The sequence below is a fragment of the Diabrotica undecimpunctata genome, chromosome 1 (genome assembly GCF_040954645.1).
Source record: "Diabrotica undecimpunctata isolate CICGRU chromosome 1, icDiaUnde3, whole genome shotgun sequence".
In the NCBI taxonomy this organism is placed as follows: Eukaryota; Metazoa; Arthropoda; class Insecta; order Coleoptera; family Chrysomelidae; genus Diabrotica; species Diabrotica undecimpunctata.
The window spans coordinates 4,726,136-4,739,698 of record NC_092803.1 but is presented as its reverse complement, the minus strand read 5'-3'; positions in this window follow the sequence as shown (position 1 = coordinate 4,739,698).

The following is a 13,563-nucleotide window of genomic DNA, read 5'->3' as shown; positions in this document are numbered from 1 at the left end:
GAGGAACTATTATGTTTTTGCAGAATTTTGTTAATACATTGTGTGTACCTAAATTTTGTGATGTATAAAACTTTTACAAAATTTATTATAAATTCTTATCACTACAGCTGCTTTGGTAGAGTGCCTTTCTCAAATGATCTATTTTTGGTATGATTTTACACCTAATAGTCTTTAAGTAAAAAGGATGAGGAGGGGAGAACTGTTTGTCTCAAGTTGGTTATTCTAAATTAATTCCGTATTTTTTAATTTGTTAATTTCCGTAGATTCTAATAAAGATAGATTAAGGCTTTTATTTTGAATATGATGTGTGGTGTATAGAAACTTAAATTTGGCGACTGCCAAAAGATTTACATCGGTCAAACTGGTAGAACTTTTAACAAACGTATATCAGAACACAAAATGGTTTTCAATTGCGCAGCAATGGGTAACAATATAACTACCTCTTAAAGTTGGAAACCAATATATGTAACTCACATCTTTCTTTGGAAGCCAATTGTTAGGTTTCGTCTATCTCAGTCTCTCAGGTGTAAAAACGTCTTATCTTAGAAGTAAATCTGAAAAATGAGTTTCTTTACAATAAAAATAGTAAAATATAAGATTAGTAGATGAATAAAACCGAAAGAAATTGAAATAAAAGAATTATTTAAAGAAAAATAGCCAAAATGTGACGCTTATAACATTACACACGCTTAAGTACATGCCAGTGGTTAAATATATCTTTGGTCTGTCAAAATAGTGTTAATCTAAAAGGATACAAGATATTTAACAAAACTATACAGAAAACCAACACACATAAACAAATATTTAAATTGCCATTAAAGTTTTAACTATGACAAAGCAATCGTTAATGTTTATAAAAGAAATATTCAATTAAGACAAAAATTTGCATGTTTTTTTTTTAATTCTGTTTTCTATATACTAGCTAAAACTATAGGGTGATTTATGCATTGAAACTAGTCTACTTAATGAATGGTAAAGGATCCCCTATATAAACCAAATCCAATCTCGCTAACGCTACTTCGATCTTCGCCTGCCGGTAGTCGCAATGGAAACTTTCAATAAAATCTTCCATTTTCCGAAACATCCGAATCTATTCGATACACTCGTATAACATACGACAGCCGCAACCACACATGGTCAGTTTAAATCAGCGAGAGGGCCGTGATAAGGAAGGAGGGAAACAGAAGATAAGGTGAAATATTCAGAGTGATTCCTACAGCACCGACAACCGATGCAATGCTTTTAAATATATTAAGATGTATAGTTTTTTGATACAGATACAATGTATGTTAGAGTAAATGTTGTAGTAAAAGAATATTCTAAAAATTAATTGTATTGATTGTCGTTTTGAATACTGTACTGACTAAATCCAACAGTGGAATTGTGAAATGTATTGTTAAGTCTTTATTAATTCTAATTTATTGTTCTTATTTTAATTTACTAAAACACGATAATTTATATCAATTTATTAAACCACTGTACAACAATTTATTTGACTAATAATTACATAATTTATCTATACGAACGTTACATTTGAAACGCGTCGCGATCTTCTTTTCTGACTGCCCGTTTTCTCCAAAAAGGTCCTGTTATATACCCAATACCGTTAGACTAGAAAAGTCGATGGCCTTCTCGACTAGACAGAGCAGCGAATGGTCTCAAAACTGGTATTTTTACATCGGCTTGTCTCCAGAAAGTTCGATTGTTGTTTTTATAGCGGAGGGGGACCCATGGTGTGTCAGGTAGGTATTACCTAGAAAATACGTGAATGAATGAGAATATTAGTAATAAATATGTTTACAGTTTTGGGTCAGAATCTATCGTAACAGTATATAATTCTAAATTAGTGAAACCCCAAAAGACAATTGAAAACGAAAAACTGGAATCCCTCTGATGGTATATAGCCAGATGGTAATCTTAGATATGTACTGTTTTATTGTCATATTTAGATTATTAAAAGAGTTTATGATTGTAAACGTTTAATAATATTATTATAATTTAGTTTAAGAGAGATATTTGTCTCGGAATCGTAGATACCTGATCTCTTTTTGCTTATAAAGGGTGTTTTTTTTAGAATTATAGAAGTGTAAGTTGGTAACATTTTTTTAAATGTCGGACATTTTGACAGCTGTCAAGTGATTTATGTTAAGTTAGGTTTTTCATTTCAGCATGAATAAACTTGCCGCCGGAACAACGCTTCCAAATTGTAAAAATTTATTTTGAAAATTGTGGTTCTGTTCGAAATAAGTATCGTGCACTACGTCCATTTTATGGTCAACATAATAGTCCATCAGAGCCAGCATTTCGATTAACCATGGGACATTTTTACACCTCATTTAATCTAAATGTTAATATGCGTCCATAGATATGTCGTACAGTGCGTACAAAAGAAGTTGTTGCTGCTGTAGAGCGTAGCATACAGGAAGACCCGAATCAGTCTATCCGCCATCGTGCACAGTAGTTGGATACGTGTCCATTTGCGTGCCTACAAAATCCAACTCATGCAAGAATTGAAGGTACATCATTACCGAGCAAGGCGCAGATTCGTAGATTCGTAGATTAGGTGAGTGGGTCAAAACGAGATTGCCGTTGATTCTGAATTTCAGTAGCGAATTTTGTTTGCCATGAAGCTCACTTTCGGTATTGAAAGGCTACGTCAACAAACAAATTTGCTCTATTTGGATTTAAGATATTCTTCAAATGCATGTCGAGAAACTATTACTTTCAGGAAAACTGACTTGTTGGAGTGCTTTATGGTCTGGTGAAATCATTGGACCGTACTTCTTCAAAAACGATGCTGGCTAGATTGTTACACTCAATGGTGACTGCTATAGTGCAATGATTACTAATTTTTTCATTCCTCAATTGAACAACCATTATGTGCAGGGGCTGCCGTTTTAATAATGCGGCGCATGATGTCACACAGCTCGTGCAAAAATTGATTTATTGAAGGAAACGTTTGATAACCGATTAGTTTACACGTTTCGGACCGTAAATTGGCCTCCAAGATCATGCGATTTAACATTGCTAGACTATTTTATGTGGAGATGTGTAAAGGTGCTAGTCTACGCCGATAAGCATGAAACGATTGACTACTTGAATGACAACATTCGTCGTTATTGCCGATATACGGCGACAAATATTGGAAAAAGTGATCAAAGATTGGACCTCCAGATTAAACTACGTGAGAGCCAGCCATAACGGTCAGATGCAAGAAATCATATTTAAATTATAATACTAAAAGATTATCTTTCGAATACAGTCAATTTATTTATGTCTTCTACATTATATACCCTTCTTATGTTCCCGCTCCTCTCTTTATTCAATAGGCTTTTCGCTGATATTGTTCTGAGTGTTTCTGTCATTTCTGTTATTTCTAAAAGTCTTCAGTCTTTAGTTCAGGATATTTCGGATCTCGTCTTCGCCGTATAAACCATTATAGGTCTAAAAGCTGTTTTCTACATCATTGCTCTTGCGTCTTGTCTTAGGTGCTTGTTGTTTCAGGCTGCTCTCAAGACTTGTTGTCATTATCTTTACAACTAGGTATATCTATTCCCAGATATTTAAACTACATTTCCTACTTTATTATTTTTTCATTGATTTCGATCTTCTATCGTTGTAGGTATTTCGTTGTTATAGATTTGGTTTTTTTATGTTGAGATTATCATATTGTGTTTTTTATTTATTATATTGAAAATGTTCGTTAATCTTTGTAAATATTCTTCGGTCTCAGCGACTAGTGTAGACTCGTCTATAGAGCGTATTATTTGGATCCCTCTGTTCCCCATTCTGTAACCATGACATTGATGTACTGTAACGGTAAGCCGTGAGTTTTGAAATCATTTTTATATTCATTTACATATTTTATTTCATTTGATTGTCATTCTTTCTCATTCCCTTACACCTCCGGACTGTCGGAGTAATATACACTCCCTTAATTCCATTGTCATGAGAGCATGTCCGGCTTGTTTCCAGGATGGTCGATGATAAATAACCCGGAAAAGGAGAGGAGGAAGCAGAACTGACAGTGGTGGCCATTGTGTGGTCGAGAATCAAACTAATAAGTTAAATACTTTCGGCCGCAATTAGTGGTGTCCTAGAACCTAGAATGTAAGTTTTTTAAGAAGTTATTGAGTTCCAGTTGTTTTATTTATTTCTTTATTGGAAAAAAGAGGAATAATTTGAGTTTTGTTAACAAAGTCCAAGCAATTTGCTTGGTATGTAATTTTTATAAATATATCCTCATGTGTCAAAGTAAATCTTTAACTGTTTCTTCACATATAATTTTTTATCTTTTAAGTATCTCTATTTAACCTTAATAGAATCAATAGAATCTTTATTTTTTTTGTACCTTCCATAGAAAATGTAGCTTATATTCCATATATTTAGTATAAATTCTTTCAAGGTCATGTTATCTTACATCGGCTTCTCAAAAACTTACATCGGTCAAACAGGTAGAACCTTCAACAAACAGATGGCACAACACAAAAGGACTTTCTTGACAAAAAAGGCATTCTGCCAAAACAGAATAATTAATTATAAACAGTGATAATTAATTATAATAAAAATTTGTAGAAATGTTGAAAATAAAGGTTTCTAGTGTTTCATTGCTTGATATCAAAAACGATATATACATACGGGAAGATCTTTATTCAGTAGTACACCAGGGAAGAATAAATGAAGAACTCAGTTTTGCAAAATAATTGGGATATCCTTCATAGTAAACATAACAGGAATATTATTTTATTCTGAATTAAAAACACAGTAGTTTATGTCAAGGAAAATAATATAAATTTAAGATCTACATGTTTGGGAATCACTGTTCACTTTCATGTCATTCCGAAGCATGTGATAGTTTTCATATTTTATCGTTATTTATGTGACTAACACCTAATACATTTTATTACACTTTCCCACATTGTTGTATCACCGTGTACATAACTTAAGGTCACTTATAGGATATATGTATTCCGTACTAAAATATAGTTTGCGAGGGGGAGATTGGTCGATTGGCAATCTGAAAGTTGTGCAAGCAGCCTCTTCTTCATCCCGGTCTCGTATCCAATCTGTTTAACGTGCTTCATTGAATTTTATGCGCCATTGATTTGGTTGTAAAAGGTAATATTTTAGTTTTCTTATTATCTGAGAAAAGCGTATACCCTCAACAGATCGCATTGTGGTTTATAGAATTTTCATTACGAAGCACTTTTCAATTCAGTATGGAAAAATAAGATAGGTAAGCGAAGGAGAATCTGAATCGATTACGTTCTTTACAAATATTAAAAGTCTGTTTAGATATATTCAAAATAGTGTAGAGTCTTTTATATTTATTGAATATTCAGTGAAATTTACTTCATTTGTATCAATAAAATCTTAATTAAGCTTTATAATAAAATTATAGAAGGCTATCGAAAATATCTGCAAAATTATTAAATGTCTAGAATTATTTCAAAGACTAAAACTCGAAAGGAAGTTTTTGATAAAAATCTAACAAATCTAACACTTGTGTATTCGCACTGCCTGGGTCTTAGTTGATTAGAGGGGTCTCTATCGATCTCCCGGTGAGTTCTCGCGATGTCCCAGTGATTTCCACCAGAAGATTTCCTGGTTTGATCGGTATGGATCTAGCCCTGCCTTACTTAGTATACAGGTCGTTAAACTTGTTTTTGACTCTCATCTATTCCTACTCTTTGTAGGCCGGCGATAATTTTCTGGTGTTGACAACGGTCAAATGCTTTAGCGTAGTCAATAAAATAAATGTACACCTCGAAGCTGATGTCACTGGATCTCTGAAGCAGAACTTGTAAAGTGAACAGTTATTTTTGTGTATCCACGGAATTACAAAATCGAAACTGCATTTCTCTGACATTTTCTTCGCAATTGTTTTAATTCCTGGCATGTATGATTTTAAGGAAAATATTAAGTGCGTGACTCATAGGGCTGATACTCGGGAAGTCCTCTTACGTTTTCACAAATAGTTCCTTTGATAGTGATACGAATGTTACAGTCTCGAATGTTACCTGTATCGTAGATGGCGTTGAAATTACGAAATGCCTATGGACAAGAAGCTTGAGGTAACAAGAGAGCTCTTTTTGGACGGCAGATGTCATCGTGTATGGAGGGATGAAGGAGCTGAGCGGGCTGTACCCTTTACCATGGATGAACTTATCGAGGCATTGGGTTCACTGAAGACTCGTAGGTCCCCCGGACTAGATCAGCACAAACCTTTCCTGAGCCTTGGAGGACATCGAGGTTAATACTGCTTAACAAAGCTAGGGAAAAGTATCACCCCGTCTGTCTTCTTCCATGCATCAGTAAGCTGTATGAAAGGATGCTGCGAGTACGCATAGACGACATTGAGAGGTAAGGTGGTTTATCTCGGAGGCAATTTGATTTTTGTAAAGCAAAGGGTAAAGGGCAAAGCACGATTGATGCAATCATGAGTGTACTCGAAGCATTGCACAACAGAGGGAATGAACATCGCTGGGCGGCCCTGTTGTTGTTTGATGTTAAGAATGCATTCAATACGTTGCAGTGGAACGAGGTAATAAAGGCAAAGGAGGAGAGAGAATGTCCTGGTTACCTGATGAATGTGGTGGCGAAGTATCTGTCCGAGAGAAGGATTATGGTGGAAAAGGGCACGATCGTGGACGTGACGGCCGGGATACCCCAGGGATCTGTCTTGGGCCCGACGCTATGGAATCTGGCATATGACGAAGTTATGCACTGTGAATACGGAGAGGGTACAACCCCCTTCGCATTCGCGGATGACCTCGCTATACTGGTAGTGGCCCGGGATGAGCCAGATCTCAAATACCGGGTTCGAAACGCAGGCGGCGTCGTAAAGAAATGGATGACGCAGCACGGACTGAAACTTGCGACAGAGAAAACCGAAGCCATCATTCTGAAGGGGACAAGGAACAGGCAAAATATTGAATTAAAATGTGTGGGAGCATGTCTAACACCCAAGAAACAAGTAAAGTATCTAGGAGTGACATTGCACCAGAATGGAAAATGGGGGGAGCACGTGCGGGAGGTGGTCCGGAAGGCAGCGAATAGTGCGGCTGCGTTGGGGAGGGTGATGCCGAACATTGGAGGACCCAAATTCGAAAGGAGGAAGGTCTTACACGGTGTTGTACAGTCGATCGTCCTCTACGCGGCACCAGTCTGGAGCGAGGCGGTAGAGTTAACGGCCTATAGGAGTCTTATGACACAAGTAGACGGAACAAGTCTGTTGCGAGTGGCATGCACCTACAGGACTGTGTCTGCGGCAGCCTTATGGACCATCACTGGATGTGTTCCGTTGCATGTTTTGACGGTGGAAAGAAAAGAGCTTTTTGAGAGAAGAGGCCCAAACCTTACTGTGGCCAAGAGAAGACAGGAAAGGGAAAGGTGAGTTGAAAGATGGCAAGAAGAATGGAACAATACGGAAGATGTGGCACAGTGGACGAAAATGCTGATTCCGAATATAAGAGATTGGGTGGACTGTGGCTACAGGCGACTGGATTATTTCCTGACGCAGGTGCTCACAGGACACGGGTGTTTTAGGGCCTACCTTTATAGGATCGGAAAGGCTGATACAGATGAATGCCTATACTGTGGATACTCGGACACTGTGACACATACGATATTAGATTGTAGCAGATGGATAGTGGAAAGGAAAAGAATGGAGAGAGAGACAGGTGTGAATTTTGTTACAGTGAAGGTGAAGCTAGAAAAGTGGGTCACACTGTATGAGTTAGAATGCGTGAGTCAGACTGTGGGGAAGGAGGAAATGCCCATCTGGAAATGATGCCGAACTAGGAGAGATGAGTGTCTTCTACGCGCTACCTGGAACGAGACAGGGAGCCTCCTTGCTGATGAATAGAGTGTGGATGTGTATGAATGGAGAATGAATGAATAAAGGTAGTGCTTCCGGATCGCTGGATGACAGAGGAGGGTCTGGTTTTGTAGTTAGGCGTTCGGCGTAGACTCGGCGACGAGAGGGCATTTTTAAGTACCTCGGGAACTATCGCCGGGAGTACGAAGAACGAATCCTGCACTAAAGTTAGTCAGGCGGCGTCCTGGACTGAGATGTCTTTTGAAGATTCCAGACCCCCCCCCCCCTCTATAAAGACGAAAAAAAAAAGATGGCGTTGAACAGTTCACTTAACTTCTTTGTGATCTTTTCATCAATCATCTCCATAAGTTTAGCTGATTTCAGCAGCTGAACAGCTGAGCAGCATTTTATAATATTTTTTGTGTATTTTAAGTAAGAAGTTGAATTATTATAAAAGTGTTATAATGAGTTAATCATCTTAAAAAGTGTTTAAGTTGATGAATAAGGTGAAATTTAGCTAGAAGTTGTTGTACCAATAATAAAGTCCTAGGATTATTTAGCAAAAGATAGTCTGTTATACATTTTCTACAATTATATGACTTGTATAACACTTTATAGAGATACCGTATACAGGTGTTGTCTTTTATACCGCATTAAACAATGCCGTGTTATGTTTTGTAGAACTGTGTGAAACTATTTACCACGTTTAAAGGAATTTTATTAAATTATTTGGTATGTTAAACTCTGTTGTAGCATGACAGTTAAGAAGGGCGAAAACGGGTTTCATAATCTGCATATTTCAGCCGGCTGTTTAGACAGAATATCAAGCAACGTCATACCTATTTCAGATTACGAGTTACGTGAATATTGTGATAAATTATAACACAAATTTTCGTGTGTAAATAGGTAATGATTGATAAAGGATAGTAGATATTCGTGTTGTATGAAATATAATATAATATAAGGCGTCTCATAGCACAATAGGTTTAGTCCAAATGAAACGGTTTTCCGGGAAATAAACAATGTTAATTATTGAATATTTTGGGTATAAACCACAATTATAATCATAAATGTTTAGTTTTGTTTATTGGAGTTCAGAGTGAGTAAAATACACTAAAATCATTGACATCCTCACTGGACTGGGGTTAGACCAACGACATATCAATTTTATTAAAAATCTATATTGGAAATAGACAACTTCATACAAAAGTTATAGAAACTAACATCAGTCGAATTTTTTATACTATTTTTTTACCTAAAACGTTGTGCTCTAATAGCATCTTTAACACTAGAAAGTCGGGCTTAGCATACCTACCTAGAAAGCCCGAAGGGATCATTTTGGCCCCAAGTTCCTAAATCAATAAAAACCAAGTTTAGAATTAACTATTTATTTGGGAATAAACTAAAAATAAAAATAAACAGTTTTAAGAAATTATATAAACTCTTGACGATAGAATTTGATTTAATTTTTTAGTTTCATTTTAAATATTTGGAACACCATACAGTTTGCAGTTTTTGGCATTTGCCACACATTGCCTTGTTACAGCCGTGGCACTCATTGAAAGTATGATTTCCTTTACAAAACATTTTTAACTGACATTTTTTTCTTTTTTGGCTAGTAACAATGCTGGTGGTTGGTAAATCCGGTGGTGCTGGGTATAGTACCAGATTTCGGGAGGCAAGGTATGGAGTCCGTAATTCTTCACACAGCTGAAAAATAAACTTACGACGACTGATTTTACTTCCAGTAACTTCTTTATAAATAATCCATGCATTTATTGCTCCTAAGTCAAGAATGTTATAAAACACGTGCATTGGCCATCGTCTTGAAGCAACTTTTGTAGTATAAAGACGCGCCATTTGGTCCACTACATCAACCCCGTATTTTGTTTTATTATAAAAACTTACTGTTTGAGGAAGTTTTTTTCCATCGACAGCAACATCCACTGATTGATATAATGCGCTCAACAGAAGCACATTTTTGTGACTCTTTCCTTGGTATGCAGTAAGTGTTATCTTTTCGTCGCTCTGGAATATATGGGTAACATATAATTCTCCATTTTTACTCTTTACGCTTAGAGCAACTTCCTTTCTGTTGCGATCCAAAGTACCCACAAGACTTGTTAATTTTTTTTGCAATGCCTTGGCCAATTTTAACGATGTAAAGTAGTTATCTGTCGTAACATTTTTGCCCTTTCCCAGTTGATTTTCCATTAACCGCAAAACAACATGTTTACCAACACTTGTATCTTTCTTGCGTAGATGATCAGTGCCAGTATCAGGGTAAAAGGGTAACCATTTACAATATATTTTGATTCCACGCATGTCAAAAGCCAAAATTTTATGCCAAACTTATCCGGCTTATTTGATATGTACTGTGTGAACGGGCACCTGGCTTTAGAAGGCAGTAGTTGTTCGTCCACAGTAAGGTTTATTCCCGGTTTGTAACATGCACCACTATTTTTTATAAATCCATTCCAAACCGCAGAGGCTAGAGCAAATTTGTCGGTTTTCAATCGTTCAGATCTCGTTTGCTTTATGTCAAATCTGAGATATTTTATAATATCCTTGAATCTGTCTCGTGGCATAGTTTGCCTAAAAAACTGAGGACCCCATACTGTTGACCACAAGCTGTTGGTTGGGAAATTTTTGGCGCCGTAGACTCCTCTTGCCTACATAATAGCAAGGGCAGCCTCCAGTTCTTCCAAAGTTATAGTCCATGTGTCATTTTTCAAACATCGATGTGCTTCTGCAATAGTGCATTCTTTTATATGACGTAACATGCTGTCGTTGATTATTAGATGCCAAGCACTTACCACACAATTGTTCCTCACGTTCCTTTTTGCATACGGCGTAGGACCTGATTCCTCTCGATAAATGTTGTGCTGAGCGCGGCGTCCTGTAATGAGCAAACATTCAATGAATATGAAGATACTAAAAATCATAATCTTACCAGGTACTGATCCAGAATCAATAACTGTTCCGTCTTTCGATTGTTCGGTGTCTCCGATTGAAATAGTTTTTCCTTGTTGACCTCTTTTTCTCTTGTGACTTGGCTTAGATGCACTTGGATTCACGATAAAATTAGCTGACTCGTGCTGTTGAGTTGTAGAAGCAGTGTTTACATAAATTGGTGAGTCTTGTACAATAAAACTTTCTAACTGCTCTGAAGCATCAGAGTCACTTGAATCATTATTTTGTGGTGGTACGTATTGTTCATCGTCTGACTCATTATTTTCTGCAAATTCAGATTCACCTCCCGAAACATCTTCTTGTATTTTTCGTATTTCTTCAAGAAGTTCAAGCTCTGATAGTCCACGACGAGACATCTTTACAGTCGTCTTGAATTTTCACAATTAAACGAATGTTTCAATATTCTAGAAACGAGAGTCAGCAGAACCTAATAAACCGCTCAATAAACAAAATACTTTCAAGAAACAAACAGTATGTAACAAAATACCTTCTAGGAATAAACGTACATAAACATAATTTTATCTATCCGACAGAAAGTTAAAAGAAATCGTCAAATTTCCGAGAAAACGATAATAATTAATACAGGGCCAGTTTGGCCCCTTCAGACTTCTATGGTAGGTTTGTTAGAAAATCCATTTAATAAATTTAGTAAACAATATTTTTTTGCGTTAAATAAGACTTTGTATCAAAATATTAAAAGTCATAAAATATGAAATTATTATTGTGTCAAATAAAAGAACTACAATAACTTCAAATCGCAACAGGGGCCAAATTGACCCCTCCGACTTTCTAGTGTCAAATCTTGTATGGTGATCATGAAAGTTGGACTGTTATGTTAAACTTACTTTTTCGTGATTATAAACCCCAAGTATTTCAGTTTATCCTTTCCTTTGATTGTTACGTTGTCGTCAATCTGTAGATCTTCTTTGTCTTCTTCACTTATATATAGGTACTCTATTTTCGCGAGGTTAATATCTAGGCCAGCCTTGGTATATTATTTTTGTAGTGTCTTCATCATATAACTGAGGTCTTCTTGGTCTTGTGCAATCACTACTTGATCATCTGCAAAGCTTAACGTATATAGGTATTCGTTTCATACCGCTAGTCCCATGTCTTCACACTTTCTTTTCCATGTAGTCAAGGCTTTATTTAAGTATATTTTGAATAGGGTTAGAGATGTGGAACAATCCTGCAGGAGCCCTTTTGTTGTGGTGAAGTCTCCTATAATTCTTGCTCCCATTTTAATGGACACTATTTTCTTTATACAGAGCTTACAGAGCTTTTGTAGCTTCTATGAGTTCCGCCTGTATTTCTAATTTGTACATTGCCTCCTAGAGTTCTGACCTTGGTACAGAGTCATACGCCTTTCTCAGGTCCACAAATGCCAAATGTATATCCCTATTTTTTGCTTTTTTTCTTTTCCAACAGTTGTTTCAGTGTGTATATGTGGTCTATGCATGATCTTCCTGCCATGAAACCTGCCTGATCCTCCCCGATTTTGGCCTTTATTGCTTGCTCTATCTTTTCTCGCAGTATCTTCTCATATTATCTTCCTATTGATGATATTACGCTTATTCCTCTGTAGTTTTCGCATCGTTTTCTGTCTCCTTTCTTAAATATAGATGTCATATATACCTCCATCCATTCCTTTGGGAGCTGTTTTTCATTTATGGTTTTCTGAAATATCCATTTTATCATCCGGTGTAATTTTTTTAAGCCGTACTTTAAAAGCTCAGGCGAGATACCATCAGCTCCCGGTGCTTTCATATTTTTGATTGCTTTAATGGCCGTTCTCATTTCCCTATCTCTTATTTCTATTTCTTGTTGGGGGGATCTGCTTCGCCTTCGCCTGTTTTCTTTTTCAATGAATTGTGGTCTTTGTTCTGTCAACAGTTCCTTGTACTAGTCTTTCCATTCTTCCATGACTCCAAAGTTTTTGTACCTCATATGTATGTTACAATATTTAAGCAGTTTCTTTATCATCATTCATTCTTTTATTGTGTTATTGGTTTTTTCACTTCTCTATCTTTTTCTCTATATTGTTTGTAAATTTCATCGTTGTTTGTACTCAGCCATTTTCTGTATAATTGCTTTTTTCTTCAATTATTCTTTTTGTTGGTTCATTTATTTCATAATAGTGCTTTTTATTATTTGTTATATGTTATATTTCTTCGTATATTGTTGCCTTGTCTTAATTCTATTAATTTTTGGTCTAGACGTTGTTTGTATAGTTCACTTATTGATTGTTCTTGGAGTAGTTCTATATTGTATTGTTTTTTTCTTATAGTGTTCAACGGTTCTTTTGTAGAGGGGGTCTTGATATATTTCCAATGAATGCCCAATTTTGCTGTCAGTAGTTTATGGTCAGTTCCATATTTTGCCCCTCTTCTGACACTCACATCTTTATCTTTATTGTGGTATCTTGTTTGACTATTACGTCATTATGACTATTATTTTTGACTATTAGTTAATTTGCGGAATTAAAAGAACTTCTATGTTTAGCTACTGAAGTAAAGTAATTATTGTAAACGTTTGATCTAATCACGTTTGGTCAGACTTCTTTATTTTTGAATTTATTTCTGTCATAGTTTATAACTTTTCAACTGTTACGAGGTATATTTTCTCAATTGGAAAAGAAATGCTCATAAGACCGTTTTTTCTTTTAAGATATTGTTCATTTGTAGTGCTTCTTAAACTTTTAATACTCACTATAATCTTTTATAACATCAGCAATTTTCTTGACTTTGGAAAGATTTTCTTGCATTACTGTT